General features: G+C 56.3%; 9 non-coding genes across 9 annotated transcripts; 4 read left to right on the top strand and 5 right to left on the bottom strand.

Annotated features, from left to right (window-relative positions):
* Nucleotides 1-846: 846 nt before the first annotated feature.
* On the bottom strand, nt 847-918 carry TRNAH-GUG (transfer RNA histidin (anticodon GUG)). The gene has a single exon. It is a non-coding gene; the product is annotated as a tRNA-His (tRNA).
* A 2471-nt stretch (nt 919-3389) lies between these two features.
* TRNAH-GUG (transfer RNA histidin (anticodon GUG)) lies at nt 3390-3461 on the top strand. Its single transcript has one exon. It is a non-coding gene; the product is annotated as a tRNA-His (tRNA).
* A 1677-nt stretch (nt 3462-5138) lies between these two features.
* LOC127493882 (U1 spliceosomal RNA) lies at nt 5139-5302 on the bottom strand. The gene has a single exon (XR_007924419.1). It is a non-coding gene; the product is annotated as a U1 spliceosomal RNA (small nuclear RNA).
* Nucleotides 5303-12476: 7174 nt separating this feature from the next.
* TRNAV-CAC (transfer RNA valine (anticodon CAC)) lies at nt 12477-12549 on the top strand. Its single transcript has one exon. It is a non-coding gene; the product is annotated as a tRNA-Val (tRNA).
* Nucleotides 12550-15016: 2467 nt separating this feature from the next.
* Nucleotides 15017-15090, bottom strand: TRNAN-GUU (transfer RNA asparagine (anticodon GUU)). Its single transcript has one exon. It is a non-coding gene; the product is annotated as a tRNA-Asn (tRNA).
* Nucleotides 15091-15904: 814 nt separating this feature from the next.
* On the top strand, nt 15905-15976 carry TRNAH-GUG (transfer RNA histidin (anticodon GUG)). Its single transcript has one exon. It is a non-coding gene; the product is annotated as a tRNA-His (tRNA).
* A 3163-nt stretch (nt 15977-19139) lies between these two features.
* TRNAQ-CUG (transfer RNA glutamine (anticodon CUG)) lies at nt 19140-19211 on the top strand. The gene has a single exon. It is a non-coding gene; the product is annotated as a tRNA-Gln (tRNA).
* Nucleotides 19212-19699: 488 nt separating this feature from the next.
* On the bottom strand, nt 19700-19863 carry LOC138850768 (U1 spliceosomal RNA). The gene has a single exon (XR_011390947.1). It is a non-coding gene; the product is annotated as a U1 spliceosomal RNA (small nuclear RNA).
* A 1989-nt stretch (nt 19864-21852) lies between these two features.
* Nucleotides 21853-21926, bottom strand: TRNAN-GUU (transfer RNA asparagine (anticodon GUU)). The gene has a single exon. It is a non-coding gene; the product is annotated as a tRNA-Asn (tRNA).
* Nucleotides 21927-22232: the final 306 nt, after the last annotated feature.

Raw genomic sequence — 22232 nt, 5'->3', positions numbered from 1 at the left:
GCACGTAAGGACACAAAGCGTGGCTGAGGCTCTGATGTTCACTGCCCTGGGGACATCAGGAGACTCAGTCTCCTCAGAGTGAACCGTGGCGCATCATTGACTTCCAAGGGGCAACCAGCACGGATGAGGGAGGCGGGGGCACACCGAAGTGGCAGGACGAGCGGCAGCCCATCTGGGTCTGTGTGGTGGTCGCACGAGTTATTCCTTCTTGGAAACTTGTTGTGCTGAGTGCACAGGCGCGAATCTGGAGGCCGGCGCTCCCTGACCGCCAGGGTTACTGCCAGGTGCTGGAGACAAGGCCCTGGCCAGGCCATCAGGAGACACAGCTGAGCTAACGACTGAGCGATCTGAACGGATCCCCAGCGCGGCAGCCCACGGGCGTTCTGCATGGGCAGTGAGCTGGAGGCCGGCAGGCAGGCAGGCCAGTGAGGACCAGGACGAGCTGCTGGGAGTTTGGCGGGGTCCGAGGCGGCTGCTGTTGCAGGAAAGGCTGCAGAGCTGTTTGCGCTCGTTCTGGGAGCCAGAGGTCTGGAGCATCGCGGTGGCTCTGTGAAGCCAGCAAGAGAGCAGGTCGGGGTGGTTTGTGGCGCTCGGCCCCGGGCTGGAGCCGGTGCAGGCGTTGTGGGAGAGCCGCTGCCGTCGGTGCAGGGCGGGCTGAATCTCCAGCGCCTGGTGCGGGGTGCGGGGTGTCCGGGAAGAGCTGCTGCGTGGCCGGAGATAAACAAGGGCCATGGCGCCCGCGAGGTTTTCAGGACGCGGAGGGGGAAAAAAAAGAAAGAAAAAAAAAAAGAAAAGAAAAGAAAAGAAAGAAAGAAAGCGAGCGAGCAAGCGAGCTCCAGCCCAGACTGCCGTGACTCGGATTCGAACCGAGGTTGCTGCGGCCACAACGCAGAGTACTAACCACTATACGATCACGGCGCGCCGCTGAGCCGGCCACAGAAAAGCCTTTTCCCGCAAGGCTGAGGACAGGCGCTGCGTGCTACGGCTTCACCGCAGCGTCACGGACAGCCGTAGGTGATGGCGTCCTTTTTTTGTCTGGCGCTCGCCCATCCTGGAGGACTCTGTGCCGGTCCTAAGCAGACGAAAGCCGTTCATTCCGGCCCCACCCGGCCGGGCCCCCTTTTCCTGCCCTCTAAGGAGGAATCCCCGACCTCGCCTCCTGGCCTTTCCTCTGTGGGCCCTCGGGGTCCCCAGCCCCGTCCACCGGTGGAGCCATGGTACAGACGCGCGGCTCAGGGAGGCCCGAGGTGCGGGAGACGCCGGCACTTGTGCCCAGGGGCGCGCTCGGCTCCCTCTGGTCTCGGCAGCGGCAGGGAGGGGCACGGACGAGGGGCGTCGCCGGTGCCGGGCATCCGACGGTAGCGAGGGGCAAGGCGGAGGAGATCCGTGCGGCTGCCCTCGGAAGCCCCTGATTTCCCCGAGCGCTTGGTTTCTGGGCTGGGGTGCGCGGTGAGCGGATGCAGCCTCAGCCATCTTCAGAGGCCATGGGCCCGGCACGGCTGCCCCTTAGGCTGTGGCTCCGCCTAGCGGTCAATGCGCCCTAGTGGCGTTTAAGGAGGCGCCCTCGTTTGTCTTTTCTGTGGCGCAGTTGGCTAGTGCGTGGGGCTGTTAATAATAAGGTCTGCTGTTCGAGAACCAAGGTGATGTTTTGGTCGGCGCGTGTTCATATCCCGCACGACTTTTCGCGCTAAGGGAGAGCGGAACTACCTCTGGGTTCGAGCAGGCCCAGTGAGCCGCGGTCCCCTGGGATCCTCCCTGAACACCCAGCAGGGCCGGGGGCAGCCCATGACCCTCCGCAGAAAGGAACCTCTCTGCGCCGGTAACCTCGGAATTGCTTTCACGAAGACCTGGCTTCCAGTGTTCGTGTGGATGTGGCTGGATTCCCCGTCCCCACACTTCGGAAGTGAAATCGGCTCCGTGGTTGAATGAGGACCTGCGGCGCTGTCGTCATCGCTCTGGGGCGCATCTCTCGGCCACGCACGTCGGTATTTCCCCAGCACAGGCGTCCTGGAACAGCAGTCGCTCTCATCGTGGAGCTCACCTGCGTCTCACTTAATGTCTTACCCTTCTGTCCCCTTTATTGTCGGCCGCTAGCTGCAACTCTCCCTTAGGCCCCTGTGTGACGGTTGGAGGGCTTCTCGCCGCTTCTTGACAACTTCTCCCAGTCTGCGTGCGGGTGATGCTGTCCTGTCCCTTCCCTTCTGATCTCGGTGCCGCGGTAGCCAGGGGCCCGGCTGGCTCTGAAGACTCCACAATCCCTTGTTACTGCTTTTAGTGTAAATGCTTTAGTGTAAATTCTGTCTCAAATGGCTTGAGACAGATTTAAATAGCAGGACGATGACTAATCTGCTTAGGCATCTGGAGCTTGAAGTCGGCAAGCTGGCATCCAGGGGAGTGAATCCTATGGTCCCAGACCGGGCTCACACTCCACGGCAGAAGAGCAGTATCCCCGTCAGGCAGTCAAGAAAGACTATGTCCTCAGGCTTTTATTCTCGGCAGATGCCAAGGCGTTGGGCGAGGCCCCTCACAGTTCGGGAAGGCAAACGGCTTTACTCTCTCTGCCGAGGCAGCAACGTCCTGGGAGAGGCCCAGACGTGATGTTTCACTCCATATCTGGGCACCGCTTGGCACACACATTCAAGTCAGTATCTGAAACCCTGTCAACCACAGTTACTGATGAATTCTGCACAAGGTCAGCTTGCTAAGGCCATGACAATAAATGTATTCTAGGGTAACCCTCGCTTCTGTCCCCATGGCAGTGGCCACACGGAGTGGTTTCACTAACACGAGGCTAATTCTTACTTTGCATGTCTCTCTCCAACTTCTACTCCTCATGGTCACATGTAGGTTTTCCTATTCTCATTTTGTTAATCAATAAACTTTCTGCTTTCCTAATACAAGATTGACTTCCACTCTGGTTCCCCAGTGCCTTTCCTTTTAGGCACGACTTGAAATATTGTTGCCTCTCTCCTTGAATACGGCGCTCGGTGCGGACTCCAGGCGGCGTGGTCTTGAGCGCTTGCGCCTGGAAGCACCCTGGGATGGAAGTCCAGGAAGGGCTGGGCGCTGGAGAGCCGCTTTTCGTCGCCATAGTCCCGCGGGTTCTCCGCACGCGGTGCGCGGCAGCAAGAGAGGCCCGCGGGGCGCCCCCTGCGGGTGGAGGAGAGAAGAGAACCCGGACGTGGGCGAGGGCACTTCCCAGGAGACTTGGGCAGGTGGATCTTGGAGGAAGAAATGTTGATGATGGTCGCAGAACGGGTGGGAGAGGAAAAGCGGCAGGAAAAGCGCTTGCGCCCGTGGCGCTCAAAAACGCAAATAGGAAACCAGCACCGCCTATGGGTTGAACACGCGGTGAGAACCCTCAGTTCTGCCCGAGGCTCCGCTGGCGCGCCGTGATCGTATAGTGGTTAGTACTCTGCGTTGTGGCCGCAGCAACCTCGGTTCGAATCCGAGTCACGGCAGTGTGCAGCCCGGGGCTTCTGTCTTTTCCTCCCCGTTGCGCTCCCGCTCACCTGCCCCTGGCGACCTAACGCCTAGTCCTGCGGCTCCCGCGGTCCGGAGAACGGAAGGAAAAACCTCACCGTGGGCACCTAGGTCTCTGTCCTTGGGAAGGACTGGACTGGCCTGGGGGTCGGGTGATGGGAGTGGTGGTGCCGCATCCATCCCTTTTGCTGCTTAGGGTAAATGAGCGCTGAGTGACCTGAGACGATTCACACTCCAGTTTGGGATTTTAAAGCAAATAGAACTAGGGACCTCTAAACTTGATGACACTTCCTAATCCCCAATTTTCTTGACAACCGGAACTGGCACAGGTAGAATTAAGACGGCCTAAAAGGCACAGGTTCAGTACAGGACTGGAGGCGTTTTGGCAAAAAGAACCACCACCTGCAAAGAGACAGAGCGGAGAAACAGGTCAAGTGACCACCCGTGGGCAGGCTCCTTTCTCAAGGCCTGCTTGTGAGATCAGAAGAAATTGGGCTTGTGATGAGTCAGTTGGAACCCCGAAGGAAATTTTTTTTTTTTTTTTGACAGCTCGTTGGTGAGTGGGAGCATTGGGAGAATCCAACAGAGGCATTTGCGCCCAACCGTAAGCAAAATGGATGCAGCTGGGCGGCTATGGGAGCGGGCATCTCGTGCACCCCACGGCTGACAACAAGGACGCTCACCCAGGCTCTGCCAGGGCACAGCCCTGCAGAAAGGCCAGGGCAGCTGCACCCAGAGCACGCTTCCGGAGGACACCTGCCGGCAAGGGCCCGTCCACCCGGGGCTGACTCCACCCTCCTTACTGCTCCTCATGGCCAAAGGCCACTGTTGGAAAGCAGTGGAAGGAGGGAGCCTTCTAGTTTCACCATGACCACCTTGCCTGCATTTGCCTCTTTGGAGAACTCACAGGTTTCCTACTGTGAAGGTGATGCCCCATCGACCGAGCATCTTCGGAGACCTCGATTGGTTGTCTCCGTGTTTAGGAGACCAGCAGCTGACTGTGACACTGGGTTCCATGGTGTAATGGTGAGCGCTCTGGACTCTATATCCAGCTATCCGAGTTCAAATGAGCGGGACCTCCCTGCTTTACATACTGAGAACGCTATTTATTGGCTGAGTTTTGATTTTCTCTCTGACATCCCCTCGACATTTTGGCTTAGGGGCCAGAAGGCAGCTCTGCAGGGCACGGGCTGCTCCTGCCCCAGAGCCTGCTATTCCCGCCGCTCCCGGGACTTGGCAGATTGATCCCAGCTTCACTCTCCCGCCCCCTGAGGAGTCGCAGTTCCTGAAGACAGTGCTGAGTGGCCAGTCTTCAGGGAATCAATCCACTCTACTTGGGAATCGGGGTGACAGAATCTGGGTGGGGGGGAGGGTCATGGTCCTAGGGGAGGGTAAGGCTCCTGCCAGTAGCATCCAGGAGTGAGTGGAGGGAGGCAGCTGAGCACGCAGGGAAAACACCCACCCACGCCAGCCGTGGGCAGTAGAGGAGTTCGGGTGTGGAGACCACGACCAAGGAGCGGAGGCCGGCCCCTGGAAGTCGTGGGCACGGCCCCCTGGAAAAGCCTGAGAAAGCCGGCGCTGGACCTAACCGGTTAGTTTCCTGCCAGCAACCAGGCAGGACGACCAAGCGTCTACCGTTATGACACGCGAAAAATCAGGGGAGAGCGCGCACGCAGTCCCCCACTACCACAAATTCTGCAGTCGAGTTTCCCGCATGTGGGGAAATCGCAGGGGTCAGCACAGCCGCAGTGCAATGGCCGGGCCTCGCCCTGGGAGAACCACCTGCCTGATCATGGTGTCTCCCCTGCCAGGTAAGTATGACCTCCGGCCCTTCCGCCCCAGCACAGCTGCGCACAACTCGCTCTGTACACACACGGTGACTTCCTCTCCTCCCCAGGCTCTCCTTGCGCAGATCCGCAGATCCCAGAGAGGGTCCCGCAACAGGCCAGGAGGATTTCCACAGCGTGGGACTCGTGCGTGGATCAGCAGCCGGTGCCGGAGCAGCAGCCCCCGCGCGGCCTCATCTGCATGGGCGCCGCCCCTCAGGGTCCCTGCGGGCCGCGCCCTTCCCCCTCCCCCCAGCCCACTTCCGGCCTCGCGGTCGCGCCTAGGGACCTTAGGTGGTTCGTGAAGTAGCACAAAGCAGCCTTAGTTGTGCACCCAGCGAAGCGTCCCGGAGACTGTCCATCAGCCACGCTTACCGCGTTTTGTCGTTTGTGTTAGCCCCACTTGGTGCTAGAAAGACGGTTTTCAGTCTAATTCCACCAAGACGAAGCTATGCTGCCCCAGCAGAGAGGACCGGGCCAGTCTTACACACGGGGCGGGACACTGCCATCTCCTCATGGGCGTCTCCTCACCTCACCGGGCCTTAGTTCATTGCTGCGCCTGTTCCATTCCGCAAAGGCAGACACAAGACCGCACGAGTCTGACCAAAATCCCTCGGGGAAGTTGCATCTGAGGTGCTTAGTGGGTGACTTTCAAAGAGTCAGTTAAATGTCAGTTTAATGCATAGACAGCAACTCTGAACTTTCGGCCATGCCCTACAGTAAACCTATCTGTAAAGGGTTGTTTGTTGTTGTTGTTGTTGTTGTTGTTGTTGTTTCCTTCCTCTTCATAGTAATTGAGTCAAAAATGTGTACTGGGTTGGATTGAGCAATTAGGCAAGGATGTGAATGCTTTTGTTACTTCTGATATTTATCCAAGTTTCTCATTTAGTTCTTTCTGTGCATATGAATTGTTAAACCCAAACTCATGAGACCTCCAGGTCCCCATAAAAGGATCTGCTGAGCCAGGGCAGGGGACTGCCAGATGGAAGGACAGGGCCAGGGTCAAGGTGGTGGTCAAGATAGCAGCTGCAGCTACCTGGCTGGGTGGCAGCTGGAACCATGTCCATCAATCTCAAACACCAGAGTGCTTGTAATGAAAATGGATGAGGAACCCATAAATCCTTTACACTGACCTACACTGGTTTAGATAAGAGGGGTGGACAACACAGACTGGGCAGATTCTGGGGTAGGAGGATAGGGTATGAGGAGAAGCACCTGCTTCTTGACTGGTGGGGTTGTAGGCACAATGCAAGGGCAACTTGGAGGCTGAGTCAAAGTCTGAGTGTACATTCAGGATACACAGCCGTTTCTTTCTTTGTTGGTCTATCCATCACCTGCTAGCTGATTAACTTGTTGTATCTCTCCTCCCTGCTTTCTCCAGCCTTGTAGTTAAATGTAAGCTGCCACACAACTTTTCTTACGACTGGAATCTATCTCAACATAGTATCTGTTCTACTGTTGTTGGACATTTGAACTGTTTCCAGTTTAGGGATATTTTGAATAAAAGTGGACATTGTTTTACCTATCTTTTGGTGGGCTCATAAGATTTTTACTAAATATTAGAAAGGCAAAATGGGAGCCTCTTCTCATCACTGCAGGCTCAAATATCTAGGACTACAGGAATGCACAGGATGATAGGCAATCGAAGATACTCACCCACAAACAGGGAATGGAGCCCTGCAGATACCAGAGAAGTGAAGTTCATAACATCAAAACTAGAAACCCATAGTGATGCCGCCGGTGGGAAAACACCATACAGGAGTAAGAGAGAGATGGAGGCGGGGCGGGGGGAGGAGAGAGAGAAAGACAGGGTAAGGGGGTGGGCAGAAGAGAAGACATCCTAGGAAGTCAAAGAACTCAGCTTCTGCTCTTGAGATTCAACAGCAGAACTGATCCCAACTTAACCGGGGAAAATTCTCTCATCTCCGCGGACAGCCTCAGGTGCGCTAATTGCTACGGACACTGCTCCTGCGATATCTAGAGGCGGTGATCTGCACCCCTCAACCACAGGAGTATGAAGTTTACCTCCCAGCAGCCATTCTCTGAGATGAAGGTATTCAGTCAGGTGGCGAGGTGGCTACAACAGACACGAAGTGACCAAAGTGCAATCATCCGCGTGCGGTACCAGGTACAACCGGCGCTGGCCATCCCTGGGTGGGCTCGAACCACCAACCTTTTTTCGGTTAAACAGCCGAACGCGCTAACCGATTGCACCACAGAGACTCAGCTTCCTAGTACACAGAGACCGCCTCTTCCCTGGGTCCCTGCCGCCAGCCCTGAGGGGCGACGCTGCCATCTCCAGAGCCCGGGACACCGTCGAGAGGCCAGGGGGAACCGCACTGGGCGCCACGGGGCATCCTGTGTACTGGAAAGTCGGGCAGGCGCGGGGGCAGCCGCCTCGAGAGCCCGCACGCCGCAGACGCCCGGGTCCGCGTCCGTCGGGAAGACCCTGGGCCCTCGGAAGCTTCGTGTGTCCAGCACGGGGCTCCCGGGGAACAGGGTCGCGGTGTCGGTTTCTCGGGTACCTTTGCCCGGAACAGAGTTTGGCCGTCACGGGCGCTCCGTGGGGACCCGAGGACTCCAGGCGGCGTGGTCTTCAGCGATCCGGCCTTGGAAGCCCCCTGGGGCTTGAAGTCACGAAGGGCCGTGCAAAGGGAGCCGCTTTTCATCGCCGAGGTCCCGCGGGTTCCCGGCACCCGGTGCTCGACGCGAGAAGCCCGCGGGGCGCACCGCGGGTGTGGAGGGGGCTCGAGGACCCGCGAGGAGGAGGAGGAGGAGGAGGAGGAGGAGGAGGAGGAGGAGGAGACGCGTGGAGCCCGACCCGGGCGTCCGGAGCCCACGGAGCCTGGCACACGGGCGCCGCTGCGTATGGGGAGGAGAGACTCTCTCTTTAAAAGTTGTGGTGGATGGGATGGGAGGCAGGGAAGACCAGGGAGAGCGCAGGAAAGAGCGAAACAACGCGGAGGGGGGCCGCACCAGAGCTGAGAGAAATCTCACGGCCTTGAAAGTGCAGAACCGTCACCGTCACCCTGCACATCCCTTTGGACAAAGCAGTTGCTTGCGGTTTTTGCCTGTACAATTTTTCAGAACCATTTGTTTTATTTATGTGAAACCCAGAATTTTGGCGGTGGGAGAAGAGGTAGAGAGAGAACTTCCTTCTGCAGGTTTACTCCCCATATCTCAGCAACAGCCAGGGCTGTGCCAAACCGCAGGTAGGAGCCAGGAGCTTCCTCCCGGGCTCCGACATGGGTGCAGGGCCCAGACCTGATCATCCCTCACTGCTTTCCCAGGTGCTTTAGCAGGGAACTGGATCTGAAGTGGCGCAGGAGGGGGTGGCTGGAGAGCGAGCACCGGTACTGTTACTCCTATTCTGGAAGTGACCAAATAGGCTTAGGTAGAGACTTGCCCATGCTAAGCTCTTCCTCCCCCTTACAGCCATCTGACCTCCAAGCCGTGTTCGCACCTCTGACTCTGTGCACGGTCTGCGTCTGTCGGCTTATGTGAGTGTGGTTCAGTAAAACCCAGGTTTCCGAGCCCCGCGTGCAGCAGTCTCCCCCGCTGCCATCCTCATCTGCCTCCTGTGTCTCGTTTGGTCCTTGCTCCTACCTAGGGCTCCTCGTTGATCCTAGGGTTCTTCTGCCTCAGCCCTCGCCTTCCACTGCTGTCATGGCGAGGCCACCAGGCCACACACTGAGCTGGGCCCCAACAAGAGTGACCGGGTCTCACACACAGCACAGTCTTCCTTCATAGTGAGCCTTGGTGTCCAGCACGGGTTTTTCACCTCCGGGTCATCTGGGTTTAGTCTTTAGCCCCTTGTCACACAGTCTGTCACAGTCTCGTGTTGTCCAAGGACCCTGGTGGCTCTCACACTGTAGGGCTCTCCCTGTGGCCCCACCCTCTGATTTGAAATCAATTTAGGAGAATTTTCCTGCAAACGTGTTCTCTTTGCTGTAACCAGTCTGTGAATGTGTGTGTTTGAGCTACAGCTCTCATCCCGGGACCTGGCAAAGACCTTTATTTTCTCTGAGGAGCAGCACGGAGGATAAACGGAAGCTGAGGAGGAGCTGGTGGGGTCTGGCTAACTCACCTGCAGCAGCAGCTGGCAGCAGGGCTCTTGGCAACGGGAGGTGCTGGGGCCCTGTGTCCCACACCACGGGCAGCTAGCACACTTCAGGAGACTCTGCCTTGCATGTGCTAGCGCCACCATCTCCTCCGGCCTGTGGTCCACTCCTGTCACTTCTCCCCTTCCCCACAGTCGGGCTCCCCCTGTCCCCAGCTCCACTCATTTCCAGCCCCAGCCCCAGGCAGTTATCATCAAGATTTCACAAAAGACTGGTTGGTTATTTTTCTATTCAAGCAACAACTAATGTGGGAAGTACGAAATGCTCTTGCTTAATTTCAACATTAACAGAGTTTAGCCACAAATACTTCCTCAGTTGAAAGGAAATAAAACAACAAAACAAGTCTAAATCAAAGCAAGATGTCACCATCTACAAGGACCAAATTACACAACAGGACCACCGGCCAGTTTGCTTGCAGAAATCCAGCCCTCCCTCTGCAAATGTGATAGCCCCTAGGACAGCAATGCCTAGATCAGGAGAGGATCTTCAAAGGCCCTCATCCTTTTCCATCCCCACCCCTAGCTTTTGGATGACAGGAGCCCTTGCAGCTGGACGAAAACAGCAAGGACTAGAACCCTGGAACAAGCAGAAAAATGTCTTCAGACGATTTACTAGCTCTTAAGCACGTGTTCATTTTCCTTGAAGGATGAGGGTTTAGAACCCTCAGAGAATAAAGTTAAATTTACATACATTTAGTTGCCTATATTTTTGTACAAACTGAAATGAAAACACTATCTTTCTCCAGTTTGAAACAGCAAAGTCAATCCTTCTTTTTAAAGATGTTTACTTGAAAGGCAAAGTCAGAGAGTGAGAGTGAGAGAGAGAGAGAGAGAGAGAGAGAAACCTGCCATCTGCCAGCTCATTCTCCAAATGCCAGGGCTGGGCCCGGTGGAAATCCAGCACAGTGAAATGCATGCAAAGCTCACACATGGTGGCGGGTAATCCTCCTAAGACTGTCATCTGCTGCCTTCTAGACACATTAGCAGGAAGTTGGACCAGAAGTGGAGGCAGGTCTTGATACTCGGCACTTGGATGTGGGATGCAGGTGTCCCAAGCAGCAGTCCAGCCCACGGAACCACAATGCCTGCCTTAATCCCCCATCTTCATATGTGCACTCCTGTATACTACAGAGTGGAAGCACCGGTCCAGGGCCATCACTCATTCCAGAATCAAATGTCACTAAGTCCCTGGGATTGCACAGGAAAACTGCATTGGGTCCCCCACTCTGACAACTGACATAGGTCAGGCAAGAAATTCTGTGTTGTAGGAGGCAGGTCCGTAGAGCCTGTAGGAGAGCAGGTTCACACAGGTCACTGCCAGACAACCCAAGGGAACAGTCACAGAATCTTTGCAAAGAGTGTTGAGAGGCAGCTCTTCACTCCTGATGCCAAAAGTCTTCCTGAGGAGCCCAGATTTCCATCCTAAAGGTTTCAGTGCAGCCCACAGAGAGAGACATGTGCCCAGATTGCACTGGGCATTTTCACAAACTTCAGTCTTGTTTGGATTTCTTTTTCTGAAGCTGAACTTTTCCTGTCCACTGACTTGTCTTTGGCAATCCACCATAAAGCTGGACATCTCTGAAACACAGGAAGCCCCAGGCTTACCAGACCTCTAGGCTAGCAGGCTGATTCAGGTAGGCACCGGGAAGACACTTCCCCCACACCCTGGTGTGGGAGGGGCCTTGGAGGAGAGTGCACTGCAGATGGTGATCTCCATGTGCTGGGAGCAGTGGATGTTGAGGCCGCCAGCACCACCTGCAAGGCAGAGCCCCACAGTTTCCATCCAGGGCATCAGCCGGCTCTTCACAGACTCCCGTTAAGTTTTCCTGCACACTTTCAAAAGTTCATTTCTTACTTCACTGTCGAGACAGAGTTGAAGCCGCATAGCTGCATAACCTGGGGGTGTGTTTGTGTGGGAAATGGCGATGACACAGGAACGGGTTCTACATAGGAGCATAAAACTAGCTTTCCCCGAGAGAACGGGAATCGAACCAGGGCCACGGTGGTACAAATGCCAAATCCTGGCCACTAGACCACCAGGGACACACAGGAGTGTGCAACTGTGTCCTCCCTCCATTCAGGAGAAGTGTGGAGAATACAGCAGCCTCCGGAGAGGTGTGCCCAAGCGCCAGTGCACCCTGGGGTGGCCGCCGGGAGGGAGACCCGAAGGCGCCCCGGGTACAAGGAGCTGAGTTGAGCCGCTACGAGCTCCGACGACAACGCACACGCAAGCGGGGGCACAGACGCCCGATATAATCTCTCCCAAGCAAGGCCTTGAGATCCCCAGAGACCACCACGAGCCTGTCCCCAAAACCCTGTCGCCCCTGAGTGTTTCCATCTCAGCTGGAGCTCGGTCCCCATCCTCCCCACGCTCAGAACAATCCCAAACACGAGGGCTCTGGCGCCGGGGCGTTCCTCGACTCCGCATCTAGCCCGCCAGGAGCGCGAGTGTTCCTGTGGCTCGAGGACGGGCCTTGCTGTCACCCGCTCCTTCCTCCTGGTGACGGAGTTCAAGTAAGCGGCGCGGACCAAGGCGAGCAGACCCATGTCCCTCGCGCCCCCCGGGAGTGGCACTGGGCTGTCCTTGCGCGCCTTCTTCGGCTCTGTCCACCCCGTCAGCCTCTGCCTGGCCTGCCCCGGGCCCAGGGGCCGTGGCGGGGCCCTGGCTGCGCGGCTCCTGTGGGAGCGGCTGGCACCCGGCAGCTTCCGCGGCGTCCCGCGGAGGAGCTCCAGCGGCTCCTTCTGGGCTGTGCGGGACGCGGCGAGGCGCAGGCGTGCGGTGCCTCAGGGAGTGCGGGTTCCCCAGGAGCTGGCGCCCGTTCTGCTCCCGCAGGAGGAGGGACACCGCTCCGTCTCTGTCCAGCAAGGACCCTATCATGTTCGTGGAAACGCGCGGGTTGGGGCTGTCTTCAGGATGGGAGGAACTGATAGAAAGGTGGCGGGAAGGGGGCGAGAGGTCACGACAATATCTAATCTGAAGCCACCAGGGCGTCTGCTTCATCTGGGTACCTTCAGGAGGCGCCTTGGGACAAGTATGGTAGTGTCTGGTTTCCGTAGTGTAGTGGTTATCACGTTCGCCTCACACGCGAAAGGTCCCCGGTTCGAAACCGGGCGGAAACAGGTTCCTTTTGCCGCAGTGAAGAGAATAAGGGCAGAGTGAGCAAGAGGACAAGTGGCGGTGTCCACGCAGCTCATGTCAACCAGACTTCATTTCTTTCCTGGCCACTCGCTGGCCATTGTCACCCTATTCCGGCCGGCCAAGCATGCAAGTTCCTTAGGTGGGTAGGAGAGAATGGCATCAGATTTTCTTTCCTTTTTTAAAAGACATTTTATTTATTTGAAAGACAGAGTTCCAGAGAGAGAGAGAGAGAGAGAGAGAGAACTAGAAACAAGGAGAAAGTGGTCTTCCATCACTCCCCAAAGGACCGCAATGCCTGGAACCTAGCGGATCCAAATCCATGAGCCAGGAGCTTATTCCAGGTCTCCCATGTGGGCCCAAGGGTCCAAGGACTTGGTCATCCTCCGCTGCTTTCCCACTGGAGCAGCTGGACTCGGACTGCGCCTATATGGGATGCCAGCGCTGCAGGCCACAGGGTAGGCCCCTCAGGGTTTCCTACAGTGAATCTTTTCCATAGGAAAAGAATCTTTTCCATAGGCCTCAGTCCTCTGCCTAGGTGACACTGAACCGGTGCTTTCTGGTTTGAGAGCTCCAGAGGGTGGCTTTTGAGGGCCCTGTGTGGCTTCCCGTCCTTTGGGAACAAAGCAGCTGTACCCACTGACTGGTGGAGAGAAACTGAATTTAAATCCGCATCTGGACCTCAAACCAAGCTGATACTGTCAATATTCCTCATGCACACCGATTGAAAGTATATGTTTACATTAACCCACCCCTACCCGGAAGACCCTCAGGTCACTGTAAGAGCCCTATGACCCCTCTGAAGCTCAGGCAGCCAGCAGTTTTTTTTTTTTTTTTTTTTTTTTTTTTTTTGACAGGCAGAGTGGACAGTGAGAGAGAGAGACAGAGAGAAAGGTCTTCCTTTTGCCGTTGGTTCACCCTCCAATGGCCGCCGCGGCTGGCGCGCTGCGGCCGGCGCACCGCGCTGATCCGATGGCAGGAGCCAGGAGCCAGGTGCTTTTCCTGGTCTCCCATGGGGTGCAGGGCCCAAGCACCTGGGCCATCCTCCACTGCACTCCCTGGCCACAGCAGAGGGCTGGCCTGGAAGAGGGGCAACCGGGACAGAATCCGGCACCCCGACCGGGACTAGAACCCGGTGTGCCGGCGCCGCTAGGCGGAGGATTAGCCTAGTGAGCCGCGGCGCCGGCCAGCCAGCAGTTTTAATAGCTGGAGCTCCTGCGTGTGGTGAGGGGTCCTGAAAGACGTGTGTGAGACTGGAAGTGTTGCACAGGTGACGTAATGAAGCCATTGCACACTCAGTGCTACCCTGTGGACACAGCTGCACAGGGTGAAAGATGTGCACAATACAACAGCGACTGTAGCGTTGTGCTTGTGAAACCAACCACATTTCAAAAGATTTTGAATGTACTTGCTTAGGGCACAGACACTTATTTTAAAAGAATATATTATTTAACCATCATACATGGTAAAGTGATCATATTAAGTGTGTAAGTGGCTCCTACAGATAGGATTAAGTTTCAAAGGGATCACATAAATAGGACCAAGTGTCTGGTAAAAACAATAGATAGAATTTAAAAGGAGAAAATGTTCCAACATGGGGAGCAGTCCACACAGCAGACTCATGGAATGACAAACACCCTGAACAGCACCCTGACCTCAGAATCAGCCGTCAAGGCCTTCTGGTCTGGTTGAAAAGCCCACGAGAGCATTTCAGGCATGGAAAGCCAAGACACTGTGGCAAAAAATGATCTCCATGAAGGATCTCTGTGAGTGAGACCCCAGTGGAAAGAAGGGGCCTTCAAAGAAGGACGTACTTTCCTCTGAAGGGAGGAGAGAACTTCTACTTTGCATATGGCCCTGTCTTAATACTGATGGAATTCGTGGACTCCAAAGGCTTCCATAGCCTTGGCAACTCATGTCAAGAGCCTCGGGTGGTCACTATGTGAAAAATAAGAACGTTGGAGCCAGTGCTGTGGCACAGTGGGTTAATCCTCTGCCTGAGGCGCTCCAGCTCTCTGCTATGGCCTGGGACAGCAGTAGAAATGGCCCAAGTCCTTGGGCCCCGGCACCCACGTTGGGGACCTGGAGGAAATTCCTGGCTCCCGGCTTCAGACCGGCTCAGCTCTGTCCGTTGCGACCATCTGGGGAGTGAACCAGCGGATGGAAGACCTCTCTCTCTGTCTCTACTTCTCTCTGTAAGTCTATCTTTCAAATAAATAAAATAAATCTTAAAAAAAAAAAAAAACGAGTGTTACTATTTCAATCAACAACAGGAGTCAGTGGGCACTTATTCCCTACGTAGGACCTCTGCGCCTAATGAGTTGTACTATGAGAATTAACAGTTGCACTATGAGAATTAACTGTAAAAGTTGTTTTCCAAAGTACATGATACTTTGTCTGCCTGTGTGGGTGCAAATTGCGTCCATCCACCGGGCAAAAAGCAACTGCGGCCGTCCCTGGGTGGGCTCGAACCACCAACCTTTCGGTTAACAGCCGAACGCGCTAACCGATTGCGCCACAGAGACTCGGCTCTGGCGTGCATAGGGACCGCACCTTCCCCGGGCTGCCGCCGGCTTTGTAGAGGGTTTTCGAGCTCCAGAGCCCGGGCCACCGCCAGGATGCGAGAGCAGCCGCGTGGCCTTCGCCCGCTCGCCGCAGGAGCCCGCTCCCCGCAGACGCCCGGGTCCGCGTCCCGCCGAAGCGAGTGGGCCCGAGGCCGCGGAGCGCCCGCGGAGCGCCCGCGTCGGCGCCGCCTCCACGCCGGGAAGACCCTAGGCTCCGCCGCCCCAGCCGCCCGCGGGCGCTCTGAAGCCTCGCGTGTCCAGCACGGGGCTCCCCGGGGACAGGGTCGCGGTGACGGCCGCTCTCGGGTCCCTTCGCCGAGAACAGGGCTTGGCCGTCACGGGCGCCCCGGGGGACCCGAGGACTCCAGGCGGCGGGGTCTTCAGCGCTCAGGCCTTGGAAGCCCCTTGTGGGTGGAAGTCCCGAAGGGTCGTGCGAGGGGAGCCTCTTTTCATCGCCATATTCCGTCCCGCTTGGCGCGGTCTGCGGGTGGCGTTCGGGACGCTCCCCGGGCGGGTGGCGGGGGTGGCCGGGGTCGGAGTTGAGGGCTCCAGGAGGAGAACCCGGACGTGGGCGAGGGCACTTCGCAGGAGACTTGGGCAGCCCGCAGGGCAGGTGGATCCTTGTGGGAGCGATGTTGATGATGGGCGCAGAATGGGAGGGGAGAGAGGAAAAGCGACGAGGAGGAAGGAAAGCAGGTGCACCCAGGAACACAGCACCGCCTATGGGTTAAATAGACATGCAGAGCCACCCGTGTGCCCGTGGCTCCGGCGGCGCGCCGTGATCGTATAGTGGTTAGTACTCTGCGTTGTGGCCGCAGCAACCTCGGTTCGAATCCGAGTCACGGCAGTGTGCACGAATCCGAGTCACGGGGCTTCTGTCTTTTATATCGACCTTTTGACTTCCCCGTTTGCCCTACCTCTCACCTGACTCTGGCGACTGAACGCTTGGCCTCTGTGGCTCTGGCCATTCGGAGAAGAGAAGGCAAACCTCACCGTGGGCACCCAGGCCTCTGTCCTTGGGAAGGGCTGAACTTGCCAGGGAGTCGAGGGATGGAACGTGGTGGAAACAAGACCTGATTATATGGTGAATGAATGCTGTAGAAGAATTATGATTTCCTTGTGGCTCTTGGTGAAACACATCTGGTTCTTAAAATTTGTTTTCCAGATTTAAGGAGAATGTGTACTTTTGTTCTTCAGCTATCCATAGCTGTAACAACTTGGTAAAGTGTACCTTTGTGAACGAAGATGAAGCTGTTCATGTTTATCCCTGCATGATCTCCTGAGTTCGTAAACTATTCACGAGTTTTCCTATTTTCATGGCAGAGTAGGTATTTCTTTTTCTAAAAAATGTACGTACTTGAAAATCAACGTGCCGGTGCCGCGGCTCAATAGGCCAATCCTCCGCCTGCAGCGCCGGCACCCGGGTTCTAGTCCCGGTCGGGGCGCCGGATTCTGTCCCGGTTGCCCCTCTTCCAGGCCAGCTCTCTGCTGTGGCCCGGGAGTGCAGTGGAGGATGGCCCGAGTCCTTGGGCCCTGCACCTGCATGGGAGACCAGGAGAAGCACCTGGCTCCTGGCTTCGGATCAGCGCGATGCGCCGGCCATTGGAGGGTGAACCAACAGCAAAAGGAAGACCTTTCTCTCTGTCTCTTTCTCTCTCTCTCACTGTCCACTCTGCCTGTCAAAAAAGAAAAAAAGGAAAAAAAGGAAACGTAACCAAGAGAGAGAAAGATCTTCCATCTGCTGATTCACTCCCCACGTCCAGGGCTGAGCCAAGCAGAAGCCAGCAGCTGGGAGCTGGAAATGTTGTTTATGTGACCAGGTCTTTGGCCAGAATGTCGTATTCAAAAATGTTCGTGTGCCCAAGTGTGGCCAGACCGTTGTAAAGCACCGAAGTGACTTCCTGGGATCAAGAAAGCCCCTGGAAGGACCCTGGCCTTGGCGCGGGCTTCACGGGGTCCCAGCCTGGTGACAGGAAGGCCCAGGACCAATACAAGCATTCTGAGGACGACAGGAAGAGAGGAACTCACCAACAAACGGGAGAGGCGTTGAAGGCAGACTTGCACAGCCAGACCTGCCTATGTCTTTAATGGCCTCTGCTGTGACTCCTTACTAAGTGTCCCAACAACGCCGCCGTCTAAGAAAAGGCCTCTATGGTCAACCTCCCCTCCTGCCGCCTTCAATAATCAGGTCATGCAATCAAACCAGACCTAGTTTGCAAACTAATTAGTCTCACTGGGATTATCTTTGTTAAAAGTGGTGTGAGTGTGGAGAAAAAAAGTCAGACTCAGTAGAAACTATGTAGCCTTACGAGTCTCAGATTTTAGTCCTGTTCATGGTTCTTAATGCTGTGCTAGTCATAGAGGGCCTGTTCCTGAAGCCTGACAAGCTGGAGCTGTGCCACTGAAGGAAAGTTCAGAGGACAAACTTGGGGCCAGGTGCACGAGCACTGAAGAAACGCAGTTCTGTCGTAGAGACTTGCAAACGGAAACCTGGAATAGCCTCTGGTCTAAAAACTAAAAATCGGATGAATGAATGATCTTGGTTCTGGACTCAGACATGAGGCCGTCCAGTGGGGCTGAGGGTCCGTGGGCCCCAGACGTTGGCAGAATGTGCTTCACAGGCAGGCTGCCAGCCGGGGCTGGAAAGCTGTCTCCAGACCGACCGACCGACATCTCCCCCACTCATCGCTTCTTGTGCTGCGTGTCTGACCTGGGGCTTTCAATCACACCTCCAGGGTGCATCCAACATTTCACCCAGAGCTAGCAGAGGAGGGGGCTGAGCCCCTAGTGAGACGACTGTCTCCAGGAGAACCCATTAACTCCATGAGCCCCAAGCCGATGAACATACTGAATGTGAAAAACCGCTGCCCAATGGGTGCCCCCGCAGAATGACCCAGCGAGAAAACCAGGAATGCTTTAGCAACCCAGGCCACTTCCCATGGGATCCCATGGGATGTGGGTGACATTGGGCTGATTTGTATGGTCTGCTTTATGTGTTTTATAGAAATCGTACACATGGTTGGTTGCTTCGTTTTTAACTAAACAAATACACATTTGTTGTGAGAAAAAAAAAAACTTATCCAAAACACCACACATGTATATGAAGGAAAAAAGAAAAGTTCCCCTGCCTCCCGGTGCCCCTGGTGCTGACACGTTTGTCGGTACAGATAGGAGGTGGTGCTGGCATCTGTGTAACAGGTGCTGCAAGGTCCAGCCCTGAAAGTCGCCAGTCCTTCCCAGATGACCATCTGGCTCCCTGGGCAGTGGGAAACCTGTGAAGGCAAAGGCAGGGAGACAAACACTATTGTTTGCAGAAATCTGCCCCCCTGACAGGAAACTCTAGCTAAGGGAGAGGGGAGGTGGCTTACGATGGAGGCTGCAAGGGCTCTTCTCTGCCTCCTCCTTTGAGGCACAAAGGCAATGCTGGCAGTCAGGCAAGGGAGAGAGCAGAGAGACAGCAGGACAGGTGACCACGCCTGGGCAGGCTCCTTCCTCAAGCCCTGCGTGTGGGATCAGAAATGCCTTGGGACCAATCAGGGGGAACCCTGTGTGCTGGCTCTCACAAGCGCTCTGGTGAGTGTGACCATCGGGAGAAGCTAGAGGCATTGGGGTCCAGCCCTTAGAAAAAGGATACAGCTGGGAGCGGGCATCTCGTGCACCCACGCTGACAACCAGGACGCTCACCAAGCTCTGCCAGAGCACAGCCCTGCAGAAAGGGCAGGGCAGCTGCACCCAGAGCACGCTTCCGGAGGACACCTGCCGGCAAGGGCCCGTCCACCCCGGGCTGACCCCGCCCTCCTTACTGCTCCTCCTGGCCAAGGACAGTTGCTGGAAAGCAGTGGAAGGAACGAGCCCTCTTCCTTTCCGTATCACAACCTTGCCTGCCTTTGCCTCCCTGGAAATCGCACAGGTCTTCCCACTGTGGAGCTGTTTTCCCCAGTAGCTGGTTCTGCTTAGAGCACCACTGGACTTCAGGCTGGATGAACGACCTATGGGAGAGACGGCAACCAGGTTCCATGGTGTAATGGTGAGCACTCTGGACTCTGAATCCAGCGATCCGAGTTCAAATCTCGGTGGGACCTTTGGTTTCCCTTTTACAGTTTAAAAGGGATTTCTATCCAATCCCGCGTTTCTTCCACCATTCGTTTAAAGGGACAGGCAGGCAGTTGTACGGGGCACATTCCCCTTAGGGAAATCACCCTGGCCTCGAGGGCAGCTGGGAAATTCCAGTATCAGGACTGCGGAGGTGGGTCAGTGCCGGTCTGAACCGTCTGAAGACCGGCATTTCTTTTTTTCGAGGCCAGGAGAGGGCACCCAGCCCTGCCTCGTCTTGTCTCCGCCCAGCAGCTTCTGCATTATTGAACAGTCACTACAGGATTTCATCTTCTTTGCAATCTCCCTTATATTTCATTGAAGGAAGAAAAGCATGGCTTTGGTGGTACAGGTCTCGCTGCTTGATTGCAGAAAGCAGTGTACTAGTAGTGCACAAGTGTGGAGTATACGGTGCTAGGTGGAGCTGTGGCCTGAGTAAGCTGCACGCGACAACCTGCTCTTGCAACCAAAAGAAAGCCAGGGGAGAGCGCGCACGCAGTCCCCCACTACCACAAATTCTGCAGTCGAGTTTCCCCCATGTGGGGAAATCGCAGGGGTCAGCACTCCCGCAGTGCAATGGAAGAGCCTCGCCCTGGGAAAACCACCTGCTTGATCATGGCGCCTCCCCTGCCAGGTAAGTATGAGCTGTTGACATTCCGCTCCAGCACAGCCTCACACGCCCCGCACTCTTCACACGCGCTCACTTTGCGCCGCGCACCGCCGGGCCCTCTTCGCTCTCAGGCAGGCACAGCACACGTATTTGCCGCCAGCGATCCCGCGCATTCTCCCACAGCACGGGAAAGCAGTCGTGAATCTGCAGCAGGTCCCAGACCAGCAGCCCCCGCGTTCTTCATCTACATGGCCCCGTCCCGTCGGTGACGCGGCCAGAGACGCCCCGCCCACCCCGCGGCTTGCAGCTGCACCACCTGGGAGCCCTCGGCGAGCTCAGAGGGACAGCCTGTGCCCGCCCGTCCCTCACACCCCCACCCCTGGAGGCGCCGCGCAGAGCCCCGACGCTTCTCGAAAGCATCGCTCTCGATGCACGGAACATTTAGGGTCAGCCAGGAGCCCGGGTCCTTCCTTCCAAACCCGCGTATCTTCATGAGGAAACTCGAAATGAAAAGTGGACTTAGTGGATGCCGACCGGACGTCGAAGCCAACAGCAGACAGAACCCGTCTTCATGAAGCTGAAGAAGGCGCCCGGGGGCCGCAGACCGTCATCCTGACGGAGCACCGCTGGTGTCACGAAGACGGCGTCCACTCTGACGGCGCGGATCCTGCCGGGGGTCCGGGACGCGAGGCGGTGCTGCCCCGCAGAGCCGATAACCACGCTCACGCCTGTCCCTGCGGGGCTCCGGCGTCTCGCAGGGCCCGCTCTGCGCCTGAGTGATTACCGACGCCAACGCTTTCGATCCTCAAACAAGGAACTCAAACGTCCCACGTTGAGGAAACGTCTAGGGGGCATCCCCGCCGAGGTGTTGAACCCGCGACTGGATCGTCCGCCTTCGGTCATGAGAACGCGGGAACGCGGAGGGTGGAGCAAGGTCGGGCGCCCACGGAAAGGCCGGCTCAGCGGGCACCAGCGCCCTCTGTTCTGCTGTGCTGCCCAAGTCCCGGAACCTTTACCGGGAGGTTCTCCTTGCAGACGAGTGGCATGGGGGCTGGTATTTATTCTACTGTTGTTGGACATTTGAATTGTTGTTTCCAGTTTAAGGCTATTTTGAATAAATGTGGGCATCTTTTACCTATCTATTGATGGAACCATAAGATTTTTACCAAATATTAGAAAGACAAAATGGGAGCCTCTTCTCATTGCTGCAGGTTCAAATATCAAGAACTACCAAAATGCACAGGATGATAGGCGATCGAAGATACTCACCCACATATAAGGAATGGAGCCCTGCAGGTACCAGAGAAGTTAGTTCAGAACATCAAACTAGAAACCCATAGAGATGCCGCCAGTGGGAAAACAGGAAACACGACTGAGAGAGTTGGAGGTGTGGGAGGGAAGTGGGGAGAGAGAGCAAGAGCGAGAGAGAGAGATGTCCTATCAAGTCAGACTCAACTTCTGCTCCTGAGAGTCAACAGAAACCTGAGCCCACGTGAACCACCAGCTCAACAGGGGAAGAGAGGTCCAGATGGCCTAATTGCTACGGGCACCGCTCCTGCAATATCTGCCACAGGTAATAACTATGTTGAGATAGAGTCCCATAGCAGAAGTGTATGACAGCCTACATTTCATTACAAAGCTGGGGAATGGAGGGGAGGAGAGATACAACAAGATAATCAGCTAACAGGTCATGGATAAAAAACAAAGACAGAAACTGCTGTGCATCCTGAACGTACATTCAGACTTTGACACAACCTCCAAGTCGCCCTTGCATTTTGCCTACAACCCCACCAGTCAAGAAGCAGGTGCTTCTCCTGATATGCCACCCTCCTATGCCCGAATTTTGCCCCATCTATGGGAAGCAGTTGTACTGTGGAGGTACTTGACCCCTGCAATTTACACGGGAAACTCGATCTGCACCCCTCAACTGGTTTCCAAGAACCTAGTTATAGACGGGAGGGGTCCTTGAGATGAGGGCATTTCACTGATTTATTATCAAACGGAGTAAAAGTGCCAGGGGTCGTCCCTGGGTGGGCTCGAACCACCAACCTTTCGGTTAACAGCCGAACGCGCTAACCGATTGCGCCACAGAGACACAGCTGCCGCCTGCACAAGGGACGGCGGGCTGCCGCTGGCCTGATGGGGCGACGCTGCGAGCTCCAGAGCCCCGGGCACCGCTGACGGGCGAGCAGGAGGCGCGCTGTGCGCCGCGCGGTAACCTGTGCGTTGGGAGGTCGGGCAGCCACGGGGAGCCGCGAGGTCGTCGCACGCCCGCCGCAGGAGCCCGCGCCCCGCAGACGCCCGGGTCCGCGGCCCGCCGGAGCGATAGGACCCGAGGTCGACAGCGCCCGCGTCGGCGCCGCCTCCACGCCGGGAACACCCTGCCCCCGCTGCCCCCGCT

Source organism: Oryctolagus cuniculus, chromosome 7 (assembly GCF_964237555.1).
Source record: "Oryctolagus cuniculus chromosome 7, mOryCun1.1, whole genome shotgun sequence".
Lineage (NCBI taxonomy): Eukaryota > Metazoa > Chordata > Mammalia > Lagomorpha > Leporidae > Oryctolagus > Oryctolagus cuniculus.
This window is presented reverse-complemented; position numbering and strand designations above follow the sequence as displayed.